The 24,500-nt window shown below is 44.4% G+C and overlaps 1 long non-coding RNA gene across 1 annotated transcript in view; it reads right to left on the minus strand.

The window, feature by feature from the left end:
• Positions 1-1,059: 1,059 nt before the first annotated feature.
• Positions 1,060-24,500, minus strand: part of LOC141418130 (uncharacterized) — a 43,412-nt gene continuing 19,971 nt past the window's right edge. Inside the window, exons 3-5 of the long non-coding RNA XR_012442783.1 lie at positions 22,604-22,696; positions 15,443-15,535; positions 1,060-1,225 (exon numbers count right to left, since the gene is read on the minus strand). This is a non-coding gene — a long non-coding RNA (uncharacterized lncRNA). The remainder of the gene's footprint in view (positions 1,226-15,442; positions 15,536-22,603; positions 22,697-24,500) is intronic.

A 24,500-nucleotide genomic window follows, 5' to 3' on the forward strand; every position in this document is an offset into this window, starting at 1 on the left:
GTTCTCAGTGACAGACCACGACACCTTTCATTCATGGAACTGAAGACTAATGGCAGGGTAACTCAAGGCTTTTCCTCAAACTGACATCAGGAAGTAAGCTAATTTATACAAATCAGTGAGGCAAACTGAAAGAGAAAGATGACAATCACACAATCAAACAAACACACACACAGAGACAAAGTGTTGATATCCTAATAGTTATGGAGTGAAGGAATTTCTTTGCTCGTATGTACTGAATGGTAACGTTTAGCAAAATCACAAGTCACTCAACACCAGCACACCCTGGTGCACAGCCTGGTGCATGCTATCAATTTCCACAGTTTAAAAGAAAGAGTTTGATTGAAGGGGTCTTATGCATGCCTAAACAGTAGGTATACACAATGCGTGTAAAATCGTTTGTCCTAGGAGAACTTACTTGAATGAGCAAAGCAATTGCTACATTTGCAAACTAGAAATGTTGCACACACAGACACACAAAATAAAACAAAATCTATCCATATTCATTGCATGGGGAATGTTACACGCAATGGCTGAAAGTCCAGGAGTTATGCTACTGAGGGGACAATATCAGCACTTCAAAAAGGATCACGCTAAGAAAAATATGTGAGGTGATATAATTTCCGCCATGTTCATGGACTGATGAAATACTGCCACATTTATGCAAGGAAACAAGCAAGGTGTATTCCACCTGGGACTGGGCCTGAAGTAATCACTAGAATTGAAATCCCTTCATTTCACCCAGTGATGCACATTGACCCATGTATCGTGATGCCTGGAAATACACTGCACATATTCCCTGAATGCTGAATAGTTCCTCCTTACAGAATATATACGGCTTCATCTAAGGACAACAAAGTTTGATCTCTCCAAAATTATTACCTTCTAGGAAACAATCAGGACTGCCATTTTTTGAAAAAGAGTATCTCCCAGAAACTGACAAAAGAAATATTATACTATCTACCCTCTGTGCAAAGGCTCCCACAAACACACAAACACACACATGCACAGAAGCACACAAATACACATACAAACACACACACACACACATACACACACATACACACTCATGGCTCTTTGAATAGCAAACATTCTGGACTCAGAGAATGTCAGCACCTTAATGTAACAAAAGTACCTTTCAGCAGTAGCGATCCTTATTGAATACTAGGAAACACTGGAGAATCAGGTTAACTTCTTCCAAGATTCCTAGCCCATGGTTTAGTGTACCCTGCAGGGCACGGAAGAATTTCTGTCAGATCAACAGGTGCCTGGGCCACCATGTAAACTCATTCTTCCCTTGCCAGTCCGCTAGCACTACACCCTAAGATCACGTGGTCGGTTGGGACCCTGAAAACCAGGCAGCTTGTGTATCACAGTGAGATCGAAGGCGCCCTGTTCTGCAAAGGGAGACCCACCGCAGGTGGCACACAGGCCTGTGAACATTCAAAATCGTGGGATATGGATGATTTGGCTAGCAGTGAAGAATAGATTCCCCAATCCCATGGGCTCAGTTCATGGATATCCTGTTCGGCCTCCCTCCCATTTCCCTATGCCACACTTCACTGAGAAATCTTCCTCACCATACAGGGGCACCTGCCTTTCTCCTCTTGGCTGGCTGGGCAGCCATAGCAACAGGACAGGTAGCAGCTGCCTCAGGACTCTCCAAGTCCAAGGGCTGTGAGCCCACTGTGACATCACACCCAAGTCTTTCCTGATTGGCCGGAGTCCGTAAGCACTCCCCTTAAGACCCTCCCCTCCAGTCAACAGCCACTTGTGTGTTAGGGTCCTGGAAAGATGTTTGCATCTCAGCATGGCTTTACTGCTCCATATTCCCACCTCCGCCTCCTCTACGTGGCATAGGGATGACATTTCTCTCCTGTTTCCAAGAACTCCCAATCTGGAACCCACATTTTGGATGACAAGATGTGTTTTGTTTTGGTGAGTAGAAAATCGCCTCAAGCCCTTTGCACTTCCATCGGCCAGGAAAACTCCTTGCACATTCCATGAGGCAACTTTCTTCTCAGAAGAACATCTCCCATCACCTGAGGTTATTCCCCTATGTGGACACAAAGTGTACCACACTGCTAACCAGGATGTTGGTATCCCGGGCTTTTGCGTTACTAACTTCATCAAAACATGCAAACGCACACACTGGCTGCCAAGAGCCTGAACGTGACCACAGGATTTCACTTGATGTGGACAGAGAAATTAATTGACTTTCATCCGAGAAATGCACTGCTCACACAGGAGATAGTCAAAGAATGGCAAGTATTTCCTAGTCAGTGAAATTGGTACACTTTCTCTAGTGAATGGGAGCTTTCAGGAACACCAAAACTATGGAATACGATGGAACACTTGGGAAGGACATTCATTTCTGCAAAGGTTCTCAGTGACAGACCACGACACATTTCATTCATGGAACTGAAGACTAATGGCAGGGTAACTCAAGGCTTTTCCTCAAACTGACATCAGGAAGTAAGCTAATTTATACAAATCAGTGAGGCAAACTGAAAGAGAAAGATGACAATCACACAATCAAACACACACACACACACACACAGAAACAAAGTGTTGATATCCTAACAGTTATCGAGTGAAGGAATTTCTTTGCTCGTATGTACTGAATGGAAACGTTTAGCAAAATCACAAGTCACTCAACACCAGCACACCCTGGTGCACAGCCTGGTGCATGCTATCAATTTCCACAGTGGAAAAGAAAGAGTTTGATTGAAGGGGTCTTATGCATGACTAAACAGTAGGTATACACAATGCGTGTAAAATCGTTTGTCCTAGGAGAACTTACTTGAATGAGCAAAGAAATTACTACATTTGCAAACTAGAAATGTTGCACACACAGACACACAAAATAAAACAAAATCTATCCATATTCATTGCATGGGGAATGTTACACGCAATGGCTGAAAGTCCAGGTGTTATGCTACTGAGGGGACAATATCAGCACTTCAAAAAGGATCACGCTAAGAAAAATATGTGTTGTGATATAATTTCCGCCATGTTCATGGACTGATGAAATACTGCCACATTTATGCAAGGAAACAAGCAAGGTGTATTCCACCTGGGACTGGGCCTGATGTAATCATTAGAATTGAAATCCCTTCATTTCACCCAGTGATGCACATTGACCCATGTATCGTGATGCCTGGAAATACACTGCACATATTCCCTGAATGCTGAATAGTTCCTCCTTACAGAATATATACGGCTTCATCTAAGGACAACAAAGTTTGATCTCTCCAAAATTATTACCTTCTAGGAAACAATCAGGACTGCCATTTTTTGAAAAAGAGTATCTCCCAGAAACTGACAAAAGAAATATTATACTATCTACCCTCTGTGCAAAGGCTCCCACAAACACACACACACACACACATGCACAGAAGCACACAAATACACATACACACACACACACACACGCACATACACACTCATGGCTCCTTGAATAGCAAACATTCTGGACTCAGAGAATGTCTGCACCTTCATGTAACAAAAGTACCTTTCAGCAGTAGCGATCTTTATTGAATACTAGGAAACACTGGAGAATCAGGTTAATTTCTTCCAAGATTCCTTGCCCATGGTTTAGTGTACCCTGCAGGGAACAGAAGAATTTCTGTCAGATCAACAGGTGCCTGGGCCACCATGTAAACTCATTCTTCCCTTGCCAGTCCACTAGCACTACACCCTAAGATCACGTGGTCGGTTGGGACCCTGAAAACCAGGCAGCCTGTGTATCACAGTGAGATCGAAGGCGCCCTGTTCTGCAAAGGGAGACCCACCGCAGGTGGCACACAGGCCTGTGAACATTCAAAATCGTGGGATATGGATGATTTGGCTAGCAGTGAAGAATAGATTCCCCCAATCCCATGGGCTCAGTTCATGGATATCCTGTGCGGCCTCCCTCCCATTTCCCTATGCCACACTTCACTGAGAAATCTTCCTCACCATACAGGGGCACCTGCCTTTCTACTCTTGGCTGGCTGGGCAGCCATAGCAACAGGACAGGTAGGAGCTGCCTCAGGACTCTCCAAGTCCAAGGGCTGTGAGCCCACTGTGACATCACACCCAAGTCTTTCCTGATTGGCCGGAGTCCGTAAGCACTCCCCTTAAGACCCTCCCCCTCCAGTCAACAGCCACTTGTGTGTTAGGGTCCTAGAAAGATGTTTGAATCTCAGCATGTCTTTACTGCTCCATATTCCCACCTCTGCCTCCTCTACGTGGCATAGGGATGACATTTCTCTCCTGTTTCCAAGAACTCCCAATCTGGAACCCACATTTTGGATGACAAGATATGTTTTTTTGTGGTGAGTAGAAAATCGCCTCAAGCCTTTGCACTTCCATCGGCCAGGAAAACTCCTTTCACATTCCATGAGGCAACTTTCTTCTCAGAACAACATCTCCCATCACCTGAGGTTATTCCCCTATGTGGACACAAAGTGTACCACACTGCTAACCAGGATGTTGGTATCCCGGGCTTTTGCGTTACTAACTTCATCAAAACATGCAAACGCACACACTGGCTGCCAAGAGCCTGAACGTGACCACAGGATTTCACTTGATGTGGACAGAGAAATTAATTGACTTTCATCCGAGAAATGCACTGCTCACACAGGAGATAGTCAAAGAATGGCAAGTATTTCCTAGTCAGTGAAATTGGTACACTTTCTCTAGTGAATGGGAGCTTTCAGGAACACCAAAACTATGGAATACCATGGAACACTTGGGAAGGACATTCATTTCCGCAAAGGTTCTCAGTGACAGACCACGACACCTTTCATTCATGGAACTGAAGACTAATGGCAGGGTAACTCAAGGCTTTTCCTCAAACTGACATCAGGAAGTAAGCTAATTTATACAAATCAGTGAGACAAACTGAAAGAGAAAGATGACAATCACACAATCAAACAAACACACACACACAGACAAAGTGTTGATATCCTAATAGTTATGGAGTGAAGGAATTTCTTTGCTCGTATGTACTGAATGGTAACGTTTAGCAAAATCACAAGTCACTCAACACCAGCACACCCTGGTGCACAGCGTGGTGCATGCTATCAATTTCCACAGTTTAAAAGAAAGAGTTTGATTGAAGGGGTCTTATGCATGCCTAAACAGTAGGTATACACAATGCGTGTAAAATCGTTTGTCCTAGGAGAACTTACTTGAATGAGCAAAGCAATTGCTACATTTGCAAACGAGAAATGTTGCACACACAGACACACAAAATAAAACAAAATCTATCCATATTCATTGCATGGGGAATGTTACACGCAATGGCTGAAAGTCCAGGAGTTATGCTACTGAGGGGACAATATCAGCACTTCAAAAAGGATCACGCTAAGAAAAATATGTGAGGTGATATAATTTCCGCCATGTTCATGGACTGATGAAATACTGCCACATTTATGCAAGGAAACAAGCAAGGTGTATTCCACCTGGGACTGGGCCTGAAGTAATCACTAGAATTGAAATCCCTTCATTTCACCCAGTGATGCACATTGACCCATGTATCGTGATGCCTGGAAATACACTGCACATATTCCCTGAATGCTGAATAGTTCCTCCTTACAGAATATATACGGCTTCATCTAAGGACAACAAAGTTTGATCTCTCCAAAATTATTACCTTCTAGGAAACAATCAGGACTGCCATTTTTTGAAAAAGAGTATCTCCCAGAAACTGACAAAAGAAATATTATACTATCTACCCTCTGTGCAAAGGCTCCCACAAACATACAAACACACACATGCACAGAAGCACACAAATACACATACACACACACACACACACACATACACACACATACACACTCATGGCTCCTTGAATAGCAAACATTCTGGACTCAGAGAATGTCAGCACCTTAATGTAACAAAAGTACCTTTCAGCAGTAGCGATCCTTATTGAATACTAGGAAACACTGGAGAATCACGTTAACTTCTTCCAAGATTCCTTGCCCATGGTTTAGTGTACCCTGCAGGGCACGGAAGAATTTCTGTCAGATCAACAGGTGCCTGGGCCACCATGTAAACTCATTCTTCCCTTGCCAGTCCGCTAGCACTACACCCTAAGATCACGTGGTCGGTTGGGACCCTGAAAACCAGGCAGCTTGTGTATCACAGTGAGATCGAAGGCGCCCTGTTCTGCAAAGGGAGACCCACCGCAGGTGGCACACAGGCCTGTGAACATTCAAAATCGTGGGATATGGATGATTTGGCTAGCAGTGAAGAATAGATTCCCCAATCCCATGGGCTCAGTTCATGGATATCCTGTGCGGCCTCCCTCCCATTTCCCTATGCCACACTTCACTGAGAAATCTTCCTCACCATACAGGGGCACCTGCCTTTCTCCTCTTGGCTGGCTGGGCAGCCATAGCAACAGGACAGGTAGCAGCTGCCTCAGGACTCTCCAAGTCCAAGGGCTGTGAGCCCACTGTGACATCACACCCAAGTCTTTCCTGATTGGCCGGAGTCCGTAAGCACTCCCCTTAAGACCCTCCCCTCCAGTCAACAGCCACTTGTGTGTTAGGGTCCTGGAAAGATGTTTGCATCTCAGCATGGCTTTACTGCTCCATATTCCCACCTCCGCCTCCTCTACGTGGCATAGGGATGACATTTCTCTCCTGTTTCCAAGAACTCCCAATCTGGAACCCACATTTTGGATGACAAGATGTGTTTTGTTGTGGTGAGTAGAAAATCGCCTGAAGCCCTTTGCACTTCCATCAGCCAGGAAAACTCCTTTCACATTCCATGAGGCAACTTTCTTCTCAGAACAACATCTCCCATCACCTGAGGTTATTCCCCTATGTGGACACAAAGTGTACCACACTGCTAACCAGGATGTTGGTATCCCGGGCTTTTGCGTTATTAACTTCATCAAAACATGCAAACGCACACACTTGCTGCCAAGAGCCTGAACGTGACCACAGGATTTCACTTGATGTGGACAGAGAAATTAATTCACTTTCATCCGAGAAATGCACTGCTCACACAGGAGACAGTCAAAGAATGGCAAGTATTTCCTAGTCAGTGAAATTGGTACACTTTCTCTAGTGAATGGCAGCTTTCAGGAACACCAAAACTATGGAATACCATGGAACACTTGGGAAGGACATTCATTTCTGCAAAGGTTCTCAGTGACAGACCACGACACCTTTCATTCATGGAACTGAAGACTAATGGCAGGGTAACTCAAGGCTTTTCCTCAAACTGACATCAGGAAGTAACCTAATTTATACAAATCACTGAGGCAAACTGAAAGAGAAAGATGACAATCACACAATCAAACACACACACACACACACACACACACAGAAACAAAGTGTTGATATCCTAACAGTTATCGAGTGAAGGAATTTCTTTGCTCGTATGTACGGAATGGTAACGTTTGGCAAAATCACAAGTCACTCAACACCAGCACACCCTGGTGCACAGCCTGGTGCATGCTATCAATTTCCACAGTGGAAAAGAAAGAGTTTGATTGAAGGGGTCTTATGCATGACTAAACAGTAGGTATACACAATGCGTGTAAAATCGTTTGTCCTAGGAGAACTTACTTGAATGAGCAAAGAAATTACTACATTTGCAAACTAGAAATGTTGCACACACAGACACACAAAATAAAACAAAATCTATCCATATTCATTGCATGGGGAATGTTACACGCAATGGCTGAAAGTCCAGGTGTTATGCTATTGAGGGGACAATATCAGCACTTCAAAAAGGATCACGCTAAGAAAAATATGTGTTGTGATATAATTTCCGCCATGTTCATGGACTGATGAAATACTGCCACATTTATGCAAGGAAACAAGCAAGGTGTATTCCACCTGGGACTGGGCCTGATGTAATCATTAGAATTGAAATCCCTTCATTTCACCCAGTGATGCACATTGACCCATGTATCGTGATGCCTGGAAATACACTGCACATATTCCCTGAATGCTGAATAGTTCCTCCTTACAGAATATGTACGGCTTCATCTAAGGACAACAAAGTTTGATCTCTCCAAAATTATTACCTTCTAGGAAACAATCAGGACTGCCATTTTTTGAAAAAGAGTATCTCCCAGAAACTGACAAAAGAAATATTATACTATCTACCCTCTGTGCAAAGGCTCCCACAAACACACACACACACACACATGCACAGAAGCACACAAATACACATACACACACACACACACGCACATACACACTCATGGCTCCTTGAATAGCAAACATTCTGGACTCAGAGAATGTCTGCACCTTCATGTAACAAAAGTACCTTTCAGCAGTAGCGATCTTTATTGAATACTAGGAAACACTGGAGAATCAGGTTAATTTCTTCCAAGATTCCTTGCCCATGGTTTAGTGTACCCTGCAGGGAACAGAAGAATTTCTGTCAGATCAACAGGTGCCTGGGCCACCATGTAAACTCATTCTTCCCTTGCCAGTCCGCTAGCACTACACCCTAAGATCACGTGGTCGGTTGGGACCCTGAAAACCAGGCAGCCTGTGTATCACAGTGAGATCGAAGGCGCCCTGTTCTGCAAAGGGAGACCCACCGCAGGTGGCACACAGGCCTGTGAACATTCAAAATCGTGGGATATGGATGATTTGGCTAGCAGTGAAGAATAGATTCCCCCAATCCCATGGGCTCAGTTCATGGATATCCTGTGCGGCCTCCCTCCCATTTCCCTATGCCACACTTCACTGAGAAATCTTCCTCACCATACAGGGGCACCTGCCTTTCTACTCTTGGCTGGCTGGGCAGCCATAGCAACAGGACAGGTAGGAGCTGCCTCAGGACTCTCCAAGTCCAAGGGCTGTGAGCCCACTGTGACATCACACCCAAGTCTTTCCTGATTGGCCGGAGTCCGTAAGCACTCCCCTTAAGACCCTCCCCCTCCAGTCAACAGCCACTTGTGTGTTAGGGTCCTAGAAAGATGTTTGAATCTCAGCATGTCTTTACTGCTCCATATTCCCACCTCTGCCTCCTCTACGTGGCATAGGGATGACATTTCTCTCCTGTTTCCAAGAACTCCCAATCTGGAAAACACATTTTGGATGACAAGATATGTTTTTTTGTGGTGAGTAGAAAATCGCCTCAAGCCTTTGCACTTCCATCGGCCAGGAAAACTCCTTTCACATTCCATGAGGCAACTTTCTTCTCAGAACAACATCTCCCATCACCTGAGGTTATTCCCCTATGTGGACACAAAGTGTACCACACTGCTAACCAGGATGTTGGTATCCCGGGCTTTTGCGTTACTAACTTCATCAAAACATGCAAACGCACACACTGGCTGCCAAGAGCCTGAACGTGACCACAGGATTTCACTTGATGTGGACAGAGAAATTAATTGACTTTCATCCGAGAAATGCACTGCTCACACAGGAGATAGTCAAAGAATGGCAAGTATTTCCTAGTCAGTGAAATTGGTACACTTTCTCTAGTGAATGGGAGCTTTCAGGAACACCAAAACTATGGAATACCATGGAACACTTGGGAAGGACATTCATTTCCGCAAAGGTTCTCAGTGACAGACCACGACACCTTTCATTCATGGAACTGAAGACTAATGGCAGGGTAACTCAAGGCTTTTCCTCAAACTGACATCAGGAAGTAAGCTAATTTATACAAATCAGTGAGGCAAACTGAAAGAGAAAGATGACAATCACACAATCAAACAAACACACACACACAGACAAAGTGTTGATATCCTAATAGTTATGGAGTGAAGGAATTTCTTTGCTCGTATGTACTGAATGGTAACGTTTAGCAAAATCACAAGTCACTCAACACCAGCACACCCTGGTGCACAGCCTGGTGCATGCTATCAATTTCCACAGTTTAAAAGAAAGAGTTTGATTGAAGGGGTCTTATGCATGCCTAAACAGTAGGTATACACAATGCGTGTAAAATCGTTTGTCCTAGGAGAACTTACTTGAATGAGCAAAGCAATTGCTACATTTGCAAACGAGAAATGTTGCACACACAGACACACAAAATAAAACAAAATCTATCCATATTCATTGCATGGGGAATGTTACACGCAATGGCTGAAAGTCCAGGAGTTATGCTACTGAGGGGACAATATCAGCACTTCAAAAAGGATCACGCTAAGAAAAATATGTGAGGTGATATAATTTCCGCCATGTTCATGGACTGATGAAATACTGCCACATTTATGCAAGGAAACAAGCAAGGTGTATTCCACCTGGGACTGGGCCTGAAGTAATCACTAGAATTGAAATCCCTTCATTTCACCCAGTGATGCACATTGACCCATGTATCGTGATGCCTGGAAATACACTGCACATATTCCCTGAATGCTGAATAGTTCCTCCTTACAGAATATATACGGCTTCATCTAAGGACAACAAAGTTTGATCTCTCCAAAATTATTACCTTCTAGGAAACAATCAGGACTGCCATTTTTTGAAAAAGAGTATCTCCCAGAAACTGACAAAAGAAATATTATACTATCTACCCTCTGTGCAAAGGCTCCCACAAACATACAAACACACACATGCACAGAAGCACACAAATACACATACACACACACACACACACACATACACACACATACACACTCATGGCTCCTTGAATAGCAAACATTCTGGACTCAGAGAATGTCAGCACCTTAATGTAACAAAAGTACCTTTCAGCAGTAGCGATCCTTATTGAATACTAGGAAACACTGGAGAATCACGTTAACATCTTCCAAGATTCCTTGCCCATGGTTTAGTGTACCCTGCAGGGCACGGAAGAATTTCTGTCAGATCAACAGGTGCCTGGGCCACCATGTAAACTCATTCTTCCCTTGCCAGTCCGCTAGCACTACACCCTAAGATCACGTGGTCGGTTGGGACCCTGAAAACCAGGCAGCTTGTGTATCACAGTGAGATCGAAGGCGCCCTGTTCTGCAAAGGGAGACCCACCGCAGGTGGCACACAGGCCTGTGAACATTCAAAATCGTGGGATATGGATGATTTGGCTAGCAGTGAAGAATAGATTCCCCAATCCCATGGGCTCAGTTCATGGATATCCTGTGCGGCCTCCCTCCCATTTCCCTATGCCACACTTCACTGAGAAATCTTCCTCACCATACAGGGGCACCTGCCTTTCTCCTCTTGGCTGGCTGGGCAGCCATAGCAACAGGACAGGTAGCAGCTGCCTCAGGACTCTCCAAGTCCAAGGGCTGTGAGCCCACTGTGACATCACACCCAAGTCTTTCCTGATTGGCCGGAGTCCGTAAGCACTCCCCTTAAGACCCTCCCCTCCAGTCAACAGCCACTTGTGTGTTAGGGTCCTGGAAAGATGTTTGCATCTCAGCATGGCTTTACTGCTCCATATTCCCACCTCCGCCTCCTCTACGTGGCATAGGGATGACATTTCTCTCCTGTTTCCAAGAACTCCCAATCTGGAACCCACATTTTGGATGACAAGATGTGTTTTGTTGTGGTGAGTAGAAAATCGCCTGAAGCCCTTTGCACTTCCATCAGCCAGGAAAACTCCTTTCACATTCCATGAGGCAACTTTCTTCTCAGAACAACATCTCCCATCACCTGAGGTTATTCCCCTATGTGGACACAAAGTGTACCACACTGCTAACCAGGATGTTGGTATCCCGGGCTTTTGCGTTACTAACTTCATCAAAACATGCAAACGCACACACTTGCTGCCAAGAGCCTGAACGTGACCACAGGATTTCACTTGATGTGGACAGAGAAATTAATTCACTTTCATCCGAGAAATGCACTGCTCACACAGGAGACAGTCAAAGAATGGCAAGTATTTCCTAGTCAGTGAAATTGGTACACTTTCTCTAGTGAATGGCAGCTTTCAGGAACACCAAAACTATGGAATACCATGGAACACTTGGGAAGGACATTCATTTCTGCAAAGGTTCTCAGTGACAGACCACGACACCTTTCATTCATGGAACTGAAGACTAATGGCAGGGTAACTCAAGGCTTTTCCTCAAACTGACATCAGGAAGTAACCTAATTTATACAAATCACTGAGGCAAACTGAAAGAGAAAGATGACAATCACACAATCAAACACACACACACACACACACACACACAGAAACAAAGTGTTGATATCCTAACAGTTATCGAGTGAAGGAATTTCTTTGCTCGTATGTACGGAATGGTAACGTTTAGCAAAATCACAAGTCACTCAACACCAGCACACCCTGGTGCACAGCCTGGTGCATGCTATCAATTTCCACAGTGGAAAAGAAAGAGTTTGATTGAAGGGGTCTTATGCATGCCTAAACAGTAGGTATACACAATGCGTGTAAAATCGTTTGTCCTAGGAGAACTTACTTGAATGAGCAAAGAAATTACTACATTTGCAAACTAGAAATGTTGCACACACAGACACACAAAATAAAACAAAATCTATCCATATTCATTGCATGGGGAATGTTACACGCAATGGCTGAAAGTCCAGGTGTTATGCTACTGAGGGGACAATATCAGCACTTCAAAAAGGATCACGCTAAGAAAAATATGTGTTGTGATATAATTTCCGCCATGTTCATGGACTGATGAAATACTGCCACATTTATGCAAGGAAACAAGCAAGGTGTATTCCACCTGGGACTGGGCCTGAAGTAATCATTAGAATTGAAATCCCTTCATTTCACCCAGTGATGCACATTGACCCATGTATCGTGATGCCTGGAAATACACTGCACATATTCCCTGAATGCTGAATAGTTCCTCCTTACAGAATATATACGGCGTGATCTAAGGACAACAAAATTTGATCTCTCCAAAATTATTACCTTCTAGGAAACAATCAGGACTGCCATTTTTTGAAAAAGAGTATCTCCCAGAAACTGACAAAAGAAATATTATACTATCTACCCTCTGTGCAAAGGCTCCCACAAACACACAAACACACACATGCACAGAAGCACACAAATACACACACACACACACACACACACACACATACACACACATACACACTCATGGATCCTTGAATAGCAAACATTCTGGACTCAGAGAATGTCAGCACCTTCATGTAACAAAAGTACTTTTCAGCAGTAGCGATCCTTATTGAATACTAGGAAACACTGGAGAATCAGGTTAACTTCTTCCAAGATTCCTTGCCCATGGTTTAGTGTACCCTGCAGGGCACGGAAGAATTTCTGTAAGATGAACAGGTGCCTGGGCGACCATGTAAACTCATTCTTCCCTTGACAGTCCGCTAGCACTACACCCTAAGATCACGTGGTCGGTTGGGACCCTGAAAACCAGGCAGCTTGTGTATCACAGTGAGATCGAAGGCACCCTGTTCTGCAAAGGGAGACCCACCGCAGGTGGCACACAGGCCTGTGAACATTCAAAATCGTGGGATATGGATGATTTGGCTAGCAGTGAAGAATAGATTCCCCAATCCCATGGGCTCAGTTCATGGATATCCTGTTCGGCCTCCCTCCCATTTCCCTATGCCACACTTCACTGAGAAATCTTCCTCACCATACAGGGGCACCTGCCTTTCTCCTCTTGGCTGGCTGGGCAGCCATAGGAACAGGACAGGTAGCAGCTGCCTCAGGACTCTCCAAGTCCAAGGGCTGTGAGCCCACTGTGACATCACACCCAAGTCTTTCCTGATTGGCCAGAGTCCGTAAGCACTCCCCTTAAGACCCTCCCCTCCAGTCAACAGCCACTTGTGTGTTAGGGTCCTGGAAAGATGTTTGCATCTCAGCATGGCTTTACTGCTCCATATTCCCACCTCCGCCTCCTCTACGTGGCATAGGGATGACATTTCTCCCCTGTTTCCAAGAACTCCCAATCTGGAACCCACATTTTGGATGACAAGATGTGTTTTGTTGTGGTGAGTAGAAAATCGCCTCAAGCCCTTTGCACTTCCATCGGCCAGGAAAACTCCTTTCACATTCCATGAGGCAACTTTCTTCTCAGAACAACATCTCCCATCACCTGAGGTTATTCCCCTATGTGGACACAAAGTGTACCACACTGCTAACCAGGATGTTGGTATCCCGGGCTTTTGCGTTACTAACTTCATCAAAACATGCAAACGCACACACTGGCTGCCAAGAGCCTGAACGTGACCACAGGATTTCACTTGATGTGGACAGAGAAATTAATTGACTTTCATCCGAGAAATGCACTGCTCACACAGGAGATAGTCAAAGAATGGCAAGTATTTCCTAGTCAGTGAAATTGGTACCCTTTCTCTAGTGAATGGCAGCTTTCAGGAACACCAAAACTATGGAATACCATGGAACACTTGGGAAGGACATTCATTTCTGCAAAGGTTCTCAGTGACAGACCACGACACCTTTCATTCATGGAACTGAAGACTAATGGCAGGGTAACTCAAGGCTTTTCCTCAAACTGACATCAGGAAGTAACCTAATTTATACAAATCACTGAGGCAAACTGAAAGAGAAAGATGACAATCACACAATCAAACACACACACACACACACACACACACACAGAAACAAAGTGTTGATATCCTAACAGTTATCGAGTGAAGGAATTTCTTTGCTCGTATGTACTGAATGGTAACGTTTAGCAAAATCACAAGTCACTCAACACCAGCACACCCTGGTGCACAGCCTGGTGCATGCTATCAATTTCCACAGTGGAAAAGAAAGAGTTTGATTGAAGGGGTCTTATGCATGCCTAAACAGTAGGTATACACAATGCGTGTAAAATCGTTTGTCCTAGGAGAACTTACTTGAATGAGCAAAGAAATCACTACATTTGCAAACTAGAAATGTTGCACACACAGACACACAAAATAAAACAAAATCTATCCATATTCATTGCATGGGGAATGTTACACGCAATGGCTGAAAGTCCAGGTGTTATGCTACTGAGGGGACAATATCAGCACTTCAAAAAGGATCACGCTAAGAAAAATATGTGTTGTGATATAATTTCCGCCATGTTCATGGACTGATGAAATACTGCCACATTTATGCAAGGAAACAAGCAAGGTGTATTCCACCTGGGACTGGGCCTGAAGTAATCATTAGAATTGAAATCCCTTCATTTCACCCAGTGATGCACATTGACCCATGTATCTTGATGCCTGGAAATACACTGCACATATTCCCTGAATGCTGAATAGTTCCTCCTTACAGAATATATACGGCTTGATCTAAGGACAACAAAATTTGATCTCTCCAAAATTATTACCTTCTAGGAAACAATCAGGACTGCCATTTTTTGAAAAAGAGTATCTCCCAGAAACTGACAAAAGAAATATTATACTATCTACCCTCTGTGCAAAGGCTCCCACAAACACACACACACACACACACGCACAGAAGCACACAAATACACATACACACACACACACACAAACACACACACACATACACACTCATGGCGCCTTGAATAGCAAACATTCTGGACTCAGAGAATGTCTGCACCTTCATGTAACAAAAGTACCTTTCAGCAGTAGCGATCCTTATTGAATACTAGGAAACACTGGAGAATCAGGTTAATTTCTTCCAAGATTCCTTGCCCATGGTTTAGTGTACCCTGCAGGGAACAGAAGAAATTCTGTCAGATCAACAGGTGCCTGGGTCACCATGTAAACTCATTCTTCCCTTGCCAGTCCACTAGCACTACACCCTAAGATCACGTGGTCGGTTGGGACCCTGAAAACCAGGCAGCTTGTGTATCACAGTGAGATCGAAGGCGCCCTGTTCTGCAAAGGGAGACCCACCGCAGGTGGCACACAGGCCTGTGAACATTTAAAATCGTGGGATATGGATGATTTGGCTAGCAGTGAAGAATAGATTCCCCCAATCCCATGGGCTCAGTTCATGGATATCCTGTTCGGCCTCCCTCCCATTTCCCTATGCCACACTTCACTGAGAAATCTTCCTCACCATACAGGGGCACCTGCCTTTCTCCTCTTGGCTGGCTGGGCAGCCATAGCAACAGGACAGGTAGGAGCTGCCTCAGGACTCTCCAAGTCCAAGGGCTGTGAGCCCACTGTGACATCACACCCAAGTCTTTCCTGATTGGCCGGAGTCCGTAAGCACTCCCCTTAAGACCCTCCCCCTCCAGTCAACAGCCACTTGTGTGTTAGGGTCCTAGAAAGATGTTTGAATCTCAGCATGTCTTTACTGCTCCATATTCCCACCTCTGCCTCCTCTACGTGGCATAGGGATGACATTTCTCTCCTGTTTCCAAGAACTCCCAATCTGGAACCCACATTTTGGATGACAAGATATGTTTTTTTGTGGTGAGTAGAAAATCGCCTCAAGCCTTTGCACTTCCATCGGCCAGGAAAACTCCTTTCACATTCCATGAGGCAACTTTCTTCTCAGAACAACATCTCCCATCACCTGAGGTTATTCCCCTATGTGGACACAAAGTGTACCACACTGCTAACCAGGATGTTGGTATCCCGGGCTTTTGCGTTACTAACTTCATCAAAACATGCAAACGCACACACTGGCTGCCAAGAGCCTGAACGCGACCACAGGATTTCACTTGATGTGGACAGAGAAATTAATTGACTTTCATCCGAGAAATGCACTGCTCACACAGGAGATAGTCAAAGAATGGCAAGTATTTCCTAGTCAGTGAAATTGGTACACTTTCTCTAGTGAATGGGAGCATTCAGGAACACCAAAACTATGGAATACCATGGAACACTTGGGAAGGACATTCATTTCTGCAAAGGTTCTCAGTGACAGACCACGACACCTTTCATTCATGGAACTGAAGACTAATGGCAGGGTAACTCAAGGCTTTTCCTCAAACTGGCATCAGGAAGTAAGCTAATTTATACAAATCACTGAGGCAAACTGAAAGAGAAAGATGACAATCACACAATCAAACACACACACACACACACACACACAAGAGACAAAGTGTTGATATCCTAATAGTTATCGAGTGAAGGAATTTCTTTGCTCGTATGTACTGAATGGTAACGTTTAGCAAAATCACAAGTCACTCAACACCAGCACACCCTGGTGCACAGCCTGGTGCATGCTATCAATTTCCACAGTGGAAAAGAAAGAGTTTGATTGAAGGGGTCTTATGCATGCCTAAACAGTAGGTATACACAATGCGTGTAAAATCGTTTGACCTAGGAGAACTTACTTGAATGAGCAAAGAAATTACTACATTTGCAAACTAGAAATGTTGCACACACAGACACACAAAATAAAACAAAATCTATCCATATTCATTGCATGGGGAATGTTACACGCAATGGCTGAAAGTCCAGGTGTTATGCTACTGAGGGGACAATATCAGCACTTCAAAAAGGATCACGCTAAGAAAAATATGTGAGGTGATATAATTTCCGCCATGTTCATGGACGGATGAAATACTGCCACATTTATGCAAGGAAACAAGCAAGGTGCATTCCACCTGGGACTGGGCCTGAAGTAATCACTAGAATTGAAATCCCTTCATTTCAACCAGTGATGCACATTGACCCATGTATCATGATGCCTGGACATACACTGCACATATTCCCTGAATGCTGAATAGTTCCTCCTTACAGAATATATACGGCTTGATCTAAGGACAACAAAGTTTGATCTCTCCAAAATTATTACCTTCTAGGAAACAATCAGGACTGCCATTTTTTGAAAAAGAGTATCTCCCAGAAACTGACCAAAGAAATATTATACTATCTACCCTCTGTGCAAAGGCTCCCACAAACACACAAACACACACATGCACAGAAGCACACAAATACACACACACACACACATACACACAAATACAAACTCATGGATCCTTGAATAGCAAACATTCTGGACTCAGAGAATGTCAGCACCTTAATGTAACAAAAGAACTTTTCAGCAGTAGCGATCCTTATTGAATACTAGGAAACACTGGAGAATCAGGTTAACTTCTTCCAAGATTCCTTGCCCATGGTTTAGTGTACCCTGCAGGGCACGGAAGAATTTCTGTAAGATGAACAGGTGCCTGGGCCACCATGTAAACTCATTCTTCCCTTGACAGTCCGCTAGCACTACACCCTAAGATCACGTGGTCGGTTGGGACCCTGAAAACCAGGCAGCTTGTGTATCACAGTGAGATCGAAGGCACCCTGTTCTGCAAAGGGAGACCCACCGCAGGTGGCACACAGGCCTGTGAACATTCAAAATCGTGGGATATGGATGATTTGGCTAGCAGTGAAGAATAGATTCCCCAATCCCATGGGCTCAGTTCATGGATATCCTGTTCGGCCTCCCTCCCATTTCCCTATGCCACACTTCACTGAGAAATCTTCCTCACCATACAGGGGCACCTGCCTTTCTCCTCTTGGCTGGCTGGGCAGCCATAGCAACAGGACAGGTAGCAGCTGCCTCAGGACTCTCCAAGTCCAAGGGCTGTGAGCCCACTGTGACATCACACCCAAGTCTTTCCTGATTGGCCGGAGTCTGTAAGCACTCCCCTTAAGACCCTCCCCCTCCAGTCAACAGCCACTTGTGTGTTAGGGTCCTGGAAAGATGTTTGCATCTCAGCATGGCTTTACTGCTCCATATTCCCACCTCTGCCTCCTCTACGTGGCATAGGGATGACATTTCTCTCCTGTTTCCAAGAACTCCCAATCTGGAAACCACATTTTGGATGACAAGATGTGTTTTTTTGTGGTGAGTAGAAAATCGCCTCAAGCCCTTTGCACTTCCATGGGCCAGGAAAACTCCTTTCATATTCCATGAGGCAACTTTCTTCTCAGAACAACATCTCCCATCACCTGAGGTTATTCCCCTATGTGGACACAAAGTATACCACACTGCTAACCAGGATGTTGGTATCCCGGGCTTTTGCGTTACTAACTTCATCAAAACATGCAAACGCACACACTGGCTGCCAAGAGCCTGAACGTGACCACAGGATTTCACTTGATGTGGACAGAGAAATTAACTCACTTTCATCCGAGAAATGCACTGCTCACACAGGAGATAGTCAAAGAATGGCAAGTATTTCCTAGTCAGTGAAATTGGTACACTTTCTCTAGTGAATGGTAGCCTTCAGGAACACCAAAACTATGGAATACCATGGAACACTTGGGAAGGACATTCATTTCTGCAAAGGTTCTCAGTGACAGACCACGACACCTTTCATTCATGGAACTGAAGACTAATGGCAGGGTAACTCAAGGCTTTTCCTCAAACTGACATCAGGAAGTAAGCTAATTTATACAAATCAGTGAGGCAAACTGAAAGAGAAAGATGACAATCACACAATCAAACAAACACACAGAGAGAAACAAAGTGTTGATATCCTAATAGTTATCGAGTGAAGGAATTTCTTTGCTCGTATGTACTGAATGGTAACGTTTAGCAAAATCACAAGTCACTCAACACCAGCACACCCTGGTGCACAGCCTGGTGCATGCTATCAATTTCCACAGTGGAAAAGAAAGAGTTTGATTGAAGGGGTCTTATGCATGCCTAAACAGTAGGTGTACACAATGCGTGTAAAATCGTTTGTCCTAGGAGAACTTACTTGAATGAGCAAAGCAATTACTACATTTGCAAACTAGAAATGTTGCACACACAGACACACAAAATAAAACAAAATCTATCCATATTCATTGCATGGGGAATGTTACACGCAATGGCTGAAAGTCCAGGTGTTATGCTACTGAGGGGACAATATCAGCACTTCAAAAAGGATCACGCTAAGAAAAATATGTGAGGTGATATAATTTCCGCCATGTTCATGGACGGATGAAATACTGCCACATTTATACAAGGAAACAAGCAAGGTGCATTCCACCTGGACTGGGCCTTATGTAATCACTAGAATTGAAATCCCTTCACTTCACCCACTGATGCACATTGACCCATGTATCATGATGCCCGGACATACACTGCACATATTCCCTGAATGCTGAATAGTTCCTCCTTACAGAATATATACGGCTTGATCTAAGGACAACAAAGTTTGATCTCTCCAAAATTACTACCTTCTAGGAAACAACCAGGACTGCCATTTTTTGAAAAAGAGTATCTCCCAGAAACTGACCAAAGAAATATTATACTATCTACCCTCTGTGCAAAGGCTCCCACAAACACACAAACACACACATGCACAGAAGCACACAAATACACACACACACACACACACACACATACACACACATACACACTCATGGATCCTTGAATAGCAAACATTCTGGACTCAGAAAATTTCTGTACCTTCATGTAAGAAAAGTACCTTTCAGCAGTAGCGATCCTTATTGAATACTAGGAAACACTGGAGAATCAGGTTAACTTCTTCCAAGATTCCTTGCCCATGGTTTAGTGTACCCTGCAGGGAACAGAAGAATTTCTGTCAGATCAACAGGTGCCTGGGTCACCATGTAAACTCATTCTTCCCGTGCCAGTCCGCTAGCACTACACCCTAAGATCACGTGGTCGGTTGGGACCCTGAAAACCAGGCAGCTTGTGTATCACAGTGAGATCGAAGGCGCCCTGTTCTGCAAAGGGAGACCCACCGCAGGTGGCACACAGGCCTGTGAACATTCAAAATCGGGGGATATGGATGATTTGGCTAGCAGTGAAGAATAGATTCCCCAATCCCATGGGCCCAGTTCATGGATATCCTGTTCGGCCTTCCTCCCATTTCCCTATGCCACACTTCACTGAGAAATCTTTCTAACCATACAGGGGCACCTGCCTATCTCCTCTTGGCTGGCTGGGCAGCCATAGCAACAGGACAGGTAGCAGCTGCCTCAGGACTCTCCAAGTCCAAGGGCTGTGAGCCCACTGTGACATCACACCCAAGTCTTTCCTGATTGGCCGGAGTCCGTAAGCACTCCCCTTAAGACCCTCCCCTCCAGTCAACAGCCACTTGTGTGTTAGGGTCCTGGAAAGATGTTTGCATCTCAGCATGGCTTTACTGCTCCAGATTCCCACCTCCGCCTCCTCTACGTGGCATAGGGATGACATTTCTCCCCTGTTTCCAAGAACTCCCAATCTGGAACCCACATTTTGGATGACAAGATGTGTTTTGTTGTGGTGAGTAGAAAATCGCCTCAAGCCCTTTGCACTTCCATCGGCCAGGAAAACTCCTTTCACATTCCATGAGGCAACTTTCTTCTCAGAACAACATCTCCCATCACCTGAGGTTATTCCCCTATGTGGACACAAAGTGTACCACACTGCTAACCAGGATGTTGGTATCCCGGGCTTTTGCGTTACTAACTTCATCAAAACATGCAAATGCACACACTGGCTGCCAAGAGCCTGAACGTGACCACAGGATTTCACTTGATGTGGACAGAGAAATTAATTGACTTTCATCCGAGAAATGCACTGCTCACACAGGAGATAGTCAAAGAATGGCAAGTATTTCCTAGTCAGTGAAATTGGTGCACTTTCTCTAGTGAATGGCAGCTTTCAGGAACACCAAAACTATGGAATACCATGGAACACTTGGGAAGGACATTCATTTCTGCAAAGGTTCTCAGTGACAGACCACGACACCTTTCATTCATGGAACTGAAGACTAATGGCAGGGTAACTCAAGGCTTTTCCTCAAACTGACATCAGGAAGTAACCTAATTTATACAAATCACTGAGGCAAACTGAAAGAGAAAGATGACAATCACACAATCAAACACACACACACACACACACACACACACAGAAACAAAGTGTTGATATCCTAACAGTTATCGAGTGAAGGAATTTCTTTGCTCGTATGTACTGAATGGTAACGTTTAGCAAAATCACAAGTCACTCAACACCAGCACACCCTGGTGCACAGCCTGGTGCATGCTATCAATTTCCACAGTGGAAAAGAAAGAGTTTGATTGAAGGGGTCTTATGCATGCCTAAACAGTAGGTATACACAATGCGTGTAAAATCGTTTGTCCTAGGAGAACTTACTTGAATGAGCAAAGAAATTACTACATTTGCAAACTAGAAATGTTGCACACACAGACACACAAAATAAAACAAAATCTATCCATATTCATTGCATGGGGAATGTTACACGCAATGGCTGAAAGTCCAGGTGTTATGCTACTGAGGGGACAATATCAGCACTTCAAAAAGGATCACGCTAAGAAAAATATGTGTTGTGATATAATTTCCGCCATGTTCATGGACTGATGAAATACTGCCACATTTATGCAAGGAAACAAGCAAGGTGTATTCCACCTGGGACTGGGCCTGAAGTAATCATTAGAATTGAAATCCCTTCATTTCACCCAGTGATGCACATTGACCCATGTATCGTGATGCCTGGAAATACACTGCACATATTCCCTGAATGCTGAATAGTTCCTCCTTACAGAATATATACGGCTTGATCTAAGGACAACAAAATTTGATGTCTCCAAAATTATTACCTTCTAGGAAACAATCAGGACTGCCATTTTTTGAAAAAGAGTATCTCCCAGAAACTGACAAAAGAAATATTATACTATCTACCCTCTGTGCAAAGGCTCCCACAAACACACACACACACACACATGCACAGAAGCACACAAATACACATACACACACACACACACACACACACACACACACACACACATACACACTCATGGCTCCTTGAATAGCAAACATTCTGGACTCAGAGAATGTCTGCACCTTCATGTAACAAAAGTACCTTTCAGCAGTAGCGATCCTTATTGAATACTAGGAAACACTGGAGAATCAGGTTAATTTCTTCCAAGATTCCTTGCCCATGGTTTAGTGTACCCTGCAGGGAACAGAAGAAATTCTGTCAGATCAACAGGTGCCTGGGTCACCATGTAAACTCATTCTTCCCTTGCCAGTCCACTAGCACTACACCCTAAGATCACGTGGTCGGTTGGGACCCTGAAAACCAGGCAGCTTGTGTATTACAGTGAGATCGAAGGCGCCCTGTTCTGCAAAGGGAGACCCACCGCAGGTGGCACACAGGCCTGTGAACATTTAAAATCGTGGGATATGGATGATTTGGCTAGCAGTGAAGAATAGATTCCCCCAATCCCATGGGCTCAGTTCATGGATATCCTGTTCGGCCTCCCTCCCATTTCCCTATGCCACACTTCACTGAGAAATCTTCCTCACCATACAGGGGCACCTGCCTTTCTCCTCTTGGCTGGCTGGGCAGCCATAGCAACAGGACAGGTAGGAGCTGCCTCAGGACTCTCCAAGTCCAAGGGCTGTGAGCCCACTGTGACATCACACCCAAGTCTTTCCTGATTGGCCGGAGTCCGTAAGCACTCCCCTTAAGACCCTCCCCCTCCAGTCAACAGCCACTTGTGTGTTAGGGTCCTAGAAAGATGTTTGAATCTCAGCATGTCTTTACTGCTCCATATTCCCACCTCTGCCTCCTCTACGTGGCATAGGGATGACATTTCTCTCCTGTTTCCAAGAACTCCCAATCTGGAACCCACATTTTGGATGACAAGATATGTTTTTTTGTGGTGAGTAGAAAATCGCCTCAAGCCTTTGCACTTCCATCGGCCAGGAAAACTCCTTTCACATTCCATGAGGCAACTTTCTTCTCAGAACAACATCTCCCATCACCTGAGGTTATTCCCCTATGTGGACACAAAGTGTACCACACTGCTAACCAGGATGTTGGTATCCCGGGCTTTTGCGTTACTAACTTCATCAAAACATGCAAACGCACACACTGGCTGCCAAGAGCCTGAACGCGACCACAGGATTTCACTTGATGTGGACAGAGAAATTAATTGACTTTCATCCGAGAAATGCACTGCTCACACAGGAGATAGTCAAAGAATGGCAAGCATTTCCTAGTCAGTGAAATTGGTACACTTTCTCTAGTGAATGGGAGCATTCAGGAACACCAAAACTATGGAATACCATGGAACACTTGGGAAGGACATTCATTTCTGCAAAGGTTCTCAGTGACAGACCACGACACCTTTCATTCATGGAACTGAAGACTAATGGCAGGGTAACTCAAGGCTTTTCCTCAAACTGGCATCAGGAAGTAAGCTAATTTATACAAATCACTGAGGCAAACTGAAAGAGAAAGATGACAATCACACAATCAAACACACACACACACACACACACACAAGAGACAAAGTGTTGATATCCTAATAGTTATCGAGTGAAGGAATTTCTTTGCTCGTATGTACTGAATGGTAACGTTTAGCAAAATCACAAGTCACTCAACACCAGCACACCCTGGTGCACAGCCTGGTGCATGCTATCAATTTCCACAGTGGAAAAGAAAGAGTTTGATTGAAGGGGTCTTATGCATGCCTAAACAGTAGGTATACACAATGCGTGTAAAATCGTTTGACCTAGGAGAACTTACTTGAATGAGCAAAGAAATTACTACATTTGCAAACTAGAAATGTTGCACACACAGACACACAAAATAAAACAAAATCTATCCATATTCATTGCATGGGGAATGTTACACGCAATGGCTGAAAGTCCAGGTGTTATGCTACTGAGGGGACAATATCAGCACTTCAAAAAGGATCACGCTAAGAAAAATATGTGAGGTGATATAATTTCCGCCATGTTCATGGACG

The sequence above is a fragment of the Castor canadensis genome, chromosome 16, assembly GCF_047511655.1.
Source record: "Castor canadensis chromosome 16, mCasCan1.hap1v2, whole genome shotgun sequence".
Lineage (NCBI taxonomy): Eukaryota > Metazoa > Chordata > Mammalia > Rodentia > Castoridae > Castor > Castor canadensis.